This window comes from Coptis chinensis, chromosome 6, assembly GCF_015680905.1.
Source record: "Coptis chinensis isolate HL-2020 chromosome 6, ASM1568090v1, whole genome shotgun sequence".
In the NCBI taxonomy this organism is placed as follows: Eukaryota; Viridiplantae; Streptophyta; class Magnoliopsida; order Ranunculales; family Ranunculaceae; genus Coptis; species Coptis chinensis.
This window is the reverse complement of record NC_141461.1, coordinates 82,040,779-82,047,346: the sequence shown is the minus strand read 5'-3', so window position 1 is coordinate 82,047,346 and position 6,568 is coordinate 82,040,779. Positions and strand designations below refer to the sequence as shown.

Genomic DNA, 6,568 nt, shown 5'->3' with positions numbered 1-6,568 from the left:
GAAGCGGGTCGCGCCAAAACACTGGAGCATGAGCGCGGGTCGCTTCACTCTGGCCTTGCGCCTCGAAGCGTGAAAAACAAAAAAAACTCTTTTTTTTCTCTACAAAAATAGAGTGGGTGCAGGGACGGGGACCCAATCGCAGTCCCACTCCGCCCTGTCCTGTTTATATCCCTATGGTGACTAGGGATCAATTTTTAGTGAAGGAATAATGTCAAGCATGGCACACAAAAGCCAGGTGATCATCTGTGACTGCACATTTAATGCATAACATACCATAACGAACTAGATAAATTGAAGTTATTGCTATGATATAAATAAGAAATGTTCTTTTCTACCGTGAATATCATGGACATTTCTTGTGATGCTACCATAAGGATTTACAGATGGAAATTCACTGCAGGAGCCTAGATGGGAAAAGATGTGTAGAGCTGAAGCCAAACTATCTTTTTGAACATGATAAGAGTGTAATGTAACATCATGTCCTTCTCTCCTTCCTTTTTGTTTGTTCTTTCAAAAATGCCTAATAGAATCCTAGTTACGTGTTATAGGTTGGAGCAAAGTAGTGATTGGACTTGATCCATATATCAATTATTACAAACTCCGATTGAGTTACCAACATTCTCTTTACGTTCACCATTTTCAAAGCATTATCATATGGTTTGTTGTTGGTTGCTATTACTATTATATTAAGAAATATGGTGACTCGTGATGGTTTTTGGTGACAACTTTCCCTTAACAAATTGATCTCCGGACCCTTTATATCGTGTCTGAATTTTTGGGATGCTAGTTTGCGTAAGAAAGTAAGGGCATTACTTATGATACCTCCTTATACTTGTTAGTTGAGTTGGGGATCCCATTCCCATCCCACCACTTGGGGCAAATTTGAGAAGGTTCATCTTCACTCCAAATGCCGCAGCGATTCCGATAATAGACATCCAAAATGAAGGTTTAACAGTTTGAGATCCTCCACTAGATGTGCATCCACAATTCTGATCTCCGGCATTCCTTGTAGATGATGGTGGCTTCACCTAGTGAGACAAGCTCGTATCAATAGCCTCTTTTCTACACTACAAGAAACAAGGTCTTTAGCGACAAAAATAAACGTCTCTGAATATTGATAAAATGTGCCCATGATATTTAGCGATGATTTTTGAAGTGTTTCCACATCAAAGCCAATGATATAGTCGGCAATTATATAGACCACGCTTTTTAACATTAAATGGCACCTTCAAGACGATAGTTCGTCGTCATTGTCAATTTATCGCTTAATTTATTTCTTCGTTGGTTAAAAGGTGAATGTTTTGCGGCGTTTGCCAAATCGTCAATAATGAGGCTTTACTTAATAACGTTTCTATCATCGGTAAATGCCCAAAAAAATTTGAAAAATTTAGTATTATTGACGACGTTTTGATCATCACTACAAGTCCAAAATATTTTGAAAAATTGGTGTTATTAGCAACGTTTTTTATCGTCGTCAAAGGTCTAAAATATTTGAATTTTGAGTGTTTGAGCGACGTTTTTATCGTCGTCAAAACTCTAAAATATTTGAATTTTGAGTGTTTTAAGCAACGTTCTAATCGTCGCTAGAGACAATAGATGAGACTATTTTCATTACTAATATTGTCGTTAATTTTTTTGCACCATTTGTACAGTTTTCACATGTCCCCCCTCCCATCCAATTACCATTTAACAAATAAACCTAAAATAAAACAACTAGAACATCAATTATTTAATAATATGTAAATACACAACAAAATTTCAATAAATAAAAATGAGTCAATTCACTTTAGAAACAAAATAGAGTTGCATCATCCCCTTTCATAAATTTTTTCTAAAATCATCTTAATAAAAATATTAACTTAAACAAACACAATTCTAAACATCCCTCAAGTAAGTTTTGAATGAACCCGGAATTTCACAAAAAAAAAAAAATTGACTAATAGCATTTAGATTCATCGAAAAGCCTCTTGCAATTCCTTATCACCATTTCTTCACAAAAAAAATAATATCATTTCTCTTTTGACGTAAAATTATCTGCACATTAAGATGTTATCCATTAGATCACCCAAAAAAAAAATGTGAAACCAAAAATATAATAGTTTCACAACAAAATTAAAATATGAACACAACTAAGAAAGCAAAAATTCAACTAAGATAGGCCACCGGACATGATACATCACCACTACCAAGAGACATAAATACACTTACACCCATTTGAAGAAAGGTCTCTAGATAAAAGAACTAAAATGGATGAGCAGATAACCATTTTTTTCATGTGTCACTCTTAGTTTAATGTCTAAAGAGTGAAGGATATATTACATATCCATTTTTCTTTGGCGTTAGAGTGTGTAAGAGCCACTACGTGATGATATAAAAGATCCATTGTGGTTTATTTAGTGCAGTGCAAACCATAAAAGACTATGACATTGCAAATCAGAATAATCGTGATACCTCGGGAAATTTTGACAAGCAATCCTTCATTTTAACTAATGCCGTGATCAGCGTTTTCTCCCCATACTACAAGCTTAGCTATCATTGGATCATAATGCATGCCGACATTGTCTCCTTGTTCCACTCTCGCCTTAACTTTCGAACTATTCAATGGTAGAACATCAACAAAAACTGAATAAGGAGAAAACAATGTTCTAAGTGGCAATTCAAGTGAAGACTTGGTGAAGAAGGAAAATTCCATGATCCTCACAATCTGATCTCTCAACTATTTAAAATTCCTCCTAATAAAAAAGACAAGAATGAGGATCGGATAGTCGGGGATTTAGGATCATCTAATTAGCATGAAGGTTTGCCTTAGACTAGAGATCTCTTAGTGTGAACCTTCCTTCGGACTTCCTAACGATCGTGCTTTGTGCATGTGTATAGGATTTGGAAATATTGATTTTTCTAATCCTCTAGGCTAACATTGATATATGACTTGAAAATGAATGAGTTCACATGTTTGTGCACTGTTGAAGAGATGGTTCTTGGATCATAATGATTAAGAACATCTGCTGCGGGAAGAAATCCTTTTGGCACATTTTCAAGATAAATCCTAGCTTCAAAGGCATGCCCTATTATTGCAGTGGGAAGTAGCAAAAACATGTTAGAATCTTACCTAGAATATGATCTAGAATGGAAGAAGAATACAAATGCCCATTTGGAATCAACAAGATATTAATGAGCGGTTAGTGGTTACATGCATAACCGGTTAGAGAACAGAATATTCTTTTTTTCCCCCTAATCTAGCTTGGTTGTTCTACAAAGATGCTTTTCATCTGAAATCTAAGTGATTAAGTAGTGCATGGATACAAAATCAATTTAACAAAAATTCCATGAACATATCAAGTAGTGCATGGTCCAAGTAACTTCTTTTTTCTTTTCTATTTTTTCTTTTCGCTAACTTTGTAGACCTTTTATCTTTTTCTTCCCAGCTTCAGATTTTTATTTTTTAGAAGAAGCTAGGGGTTAATAGCTTCAGAATTAATCATTATCTTTCATAGTTTTAGGGATAAAACTCACAAGTGACAAGACATAGCCGTTCTTTTAGAGAGGTACCTATGCGACTTAAGGGAAAGATTCTCCAAAACATGAATATGCCATTCTACAAGATCTTGACCAACAATCATCCCCACGGGATGCTCAACCTGAACAAGGTTTTCTATGTTTTCAGTAAACATAAGTGATTAATTACATTATAAAAGCACAAAGAGTAGAACTAATTATCAATGCACAAGACGGCAGTGTTCATCTCCATAAAATAAAAGTGGCCGAGACCTGTGGGTCCACTATAAACTCCATTTTTTTGTGATTTAAATTGCCTTCTCAGATTGTTAGAAAACAAAAGAGGCCAATCGGACTACTATCAAAAAGAAGAAGAAAGTATAAACAACACAACAATCCTTATAAGATAGAACATTTTCAAAAAAAAAGGGCGAGCTCCTTTCACCAAAAATGACTACCAAATGTTAGAAACTCGCCAATTGATGTAAACTCATATATTACTTATCTCTAACGATGATGATACAATTGACAGAAAAAGAGGTCAAGATATGCATTCATTGACAGAATAAGCAAGTGTAAGAAACTTGCCACATCATTATAAGTTGGACTCCTTTCTAATGTTAGCTCATGAACAAGATATCCACTTTTCCTTTCGACTAACACTCGCTCTTTCCAATTAGTAACATAATTGACTTCAATGACATTTTTTACTATGACAAAATAATACTACCAATAATAGTATTTAAAAGAGACCAAAGTTGTCTATAAAAGATGATAAACTCATAACGAAGTTCACAAAACTTCGTGATCCCATGAATGACATATTGTACTAAAAGAAACCTCGTTTGTTCTAGCCCCTCCAACTACCACCATTTTCCGTGATAACAACTTATTTAAGACAAAAACCAATCCAATCAACCCATTCAAATGCTTCTCGGGAAATTATTCAAACAAGTGTAGAGTAACAAGCACATAAACAAATTGCATCGGGGAATCTCGGCTCCTTTGCATTAAAAGCCAACAATTTTACGGATAAATTCATATTAACAATAACAAATGCTTCTATATTCAGTAATAATGATAAAATGTATAAGCAAAATGTTGTGTTATTTATTGGTCCCAACATAAAATCATATTAATCTAAAGAATGTACCTTTATGCAAGAAAAAAAAAACCTCTCGAAACTGTTGGTTCCTGGATGGAGAGTGAAATATAGATAAACGTTAGTAAAGCAAGAGATGAATGATCCTTCAAGCAAAAAAAAAACAAATTGTTTTATGAGATTTGCAGTAACAATAGATCAAATAGCATCAACCCATCCAAAAATAAGATTCTAAGATCTCTTTGGTAATGTTGTTCATTTCAATCCTATGTAGAATTTCTTCTAGGAATAAAATGAAATCAAATTCATTTCAATCTTATTAGTAGTATTTAAGTAGATATCCAACCAAGCAAATTTTAATTACTTTTAAATATATCATTATTCTACTTGAATGTCACTTCCACATGTGAGACACAGATAGCACATACTAAGAAACAAACTACATAACCCCATTTTAGAATTAACTAACTAAAACTATTTCATTTCAAAATAGTATCAATAAGAAATCTCAATTTCATGAACTATAATATAATAATCCCACTTTTATAAACATTTACAAACCACAGAACACAGATCGGTCAATATAAACAAACATTGGAGGCTAGAACACGAAAGCAAACCTTCAAATGAGCAGCAGCTTTGTCCTTAGTAGTAAACGCACCAGTAGATTCAACAACATATTCAGCTGCAGTATCAGCCCATGGAATCTCGTCAGGGTTCCTAACCAAACAATAAAATAATTAAACAACTACAAACAAATCCAAAACAATAAAATCACATAGAAAGACAAGCGAGCATACCTGCAGCCGAAAATAGTGACTGAGTGACTGGCTTCTCACCGAAGAGAAGAGTCTTCGCATCCTTAACTTTAAGTTCATGATGTAGAGTTCCATCTTATTTAACCAGTAGATCAATAAAAACAAGTTTCTTTTGTCAAAAGCTCACTCCTTTTCAAGTTTTAAGAAAAGCTCACTCTTTTCATTGCTAATGGAAACGGAAGAGGAAGGTGAGAAAGTTTTAAAAGGGTGGCAGCAAATGCTACTATGAACAAACATAAAAAACCAAATTCACAAAGAGAAGAAAGAGAGTAAAGAGTTTAATTCTACCTGCGTTGGTAAACCCTAGCTTTTCTTCAGAGAAAAAGAGAGAAATGAGAGTTTGAGTTGTTCTGAGTTCATGAAAATTAGAGTGAAGAGTTTAACATCAGTTTGTGAGAAGGGCATGATATATTGTTAAGATAGACATAGCCTCACCTTTCGCCGGTGTTGGTGTATTGGCTGTGAGAAAAGGGTGATTCAGTAGAGAGAAAGATGGAGGTGTGGGAGAAGGAGAGAAAAGAGACGTGTTTTTATTTATTTATTTTGTTTTCTTTTCTAGTTTTCTATTTTGGTGAAACTTAGGTTTCCATTTTAATTTCTTTATTTTCTTAATAGGCGGCAATAGCAAAAAAAAATAGAGCGGGCTTTAGCGAAAAATAGAGCGCCGTAACTAAGAAATTTTGTTCACCAAACTAATTTGATATTTTCCGACGATAATTTTGTCCCTAATATCAAGTGAATTAGTGACGTGTATTATTGTGTAGTTGAAACCCTATTACTAGCAATGATTTCAAATAACATCGGTACTAAAATACAATCACCAACGCTCCTAAACGTAGCTAAAATATAAAAATCAATTTACAACGTTGAATACGTTGCCAAAACTATATTTTTGTTCAACTAATAACGATTACAACTTTTGCCAACGCTAAAACTTCGTTAAAGAAAAATATTTTTTCAGAAGCAAGTCAAAATAGTATTGGCTACGATTGAAAACGTCGTCAAAAGCAATCATTGGCTACGATATCCTGTCGTCGCTAAAACTTTTGTCGCTAAAAAGGCCATTTGTTGTAGTGCTATATGTATTTTCTGTGCCTGTGTAAACGACATACAAACGTGCAGAACTACCACTTTCATTATGCTCAAGAGATTC

At 34.1% G+C, this 6,568-nt stretch overlaps 1 long non-coding RNA gene across 1 annotated transcript; it reads right to left on the bottom strand.

The window, feature by feature from the left end:
- Positions 1-4,637: 4,637 nt before the first annotated feature.
- On the bottom strand, positions 4,638-6,081 carry LOC147494806 (uncharacterized). The gene is made up of 5 exons (XR_015197315.1): positions 5,851-6,081; positions 5,704-5,765; positions 5,398-5,490; positions 5,218-5,317; positions 4,638-4,689 (listed from the first exon to the last, which is right to left on the bottom strand). It is a non-coding gene; the product is annotated as an uncharacterized LOC147494806 (long non-coding RNA).
- Between the last annotated feature and the right edge of the window lie 487 nt (positions 6,082-6,568).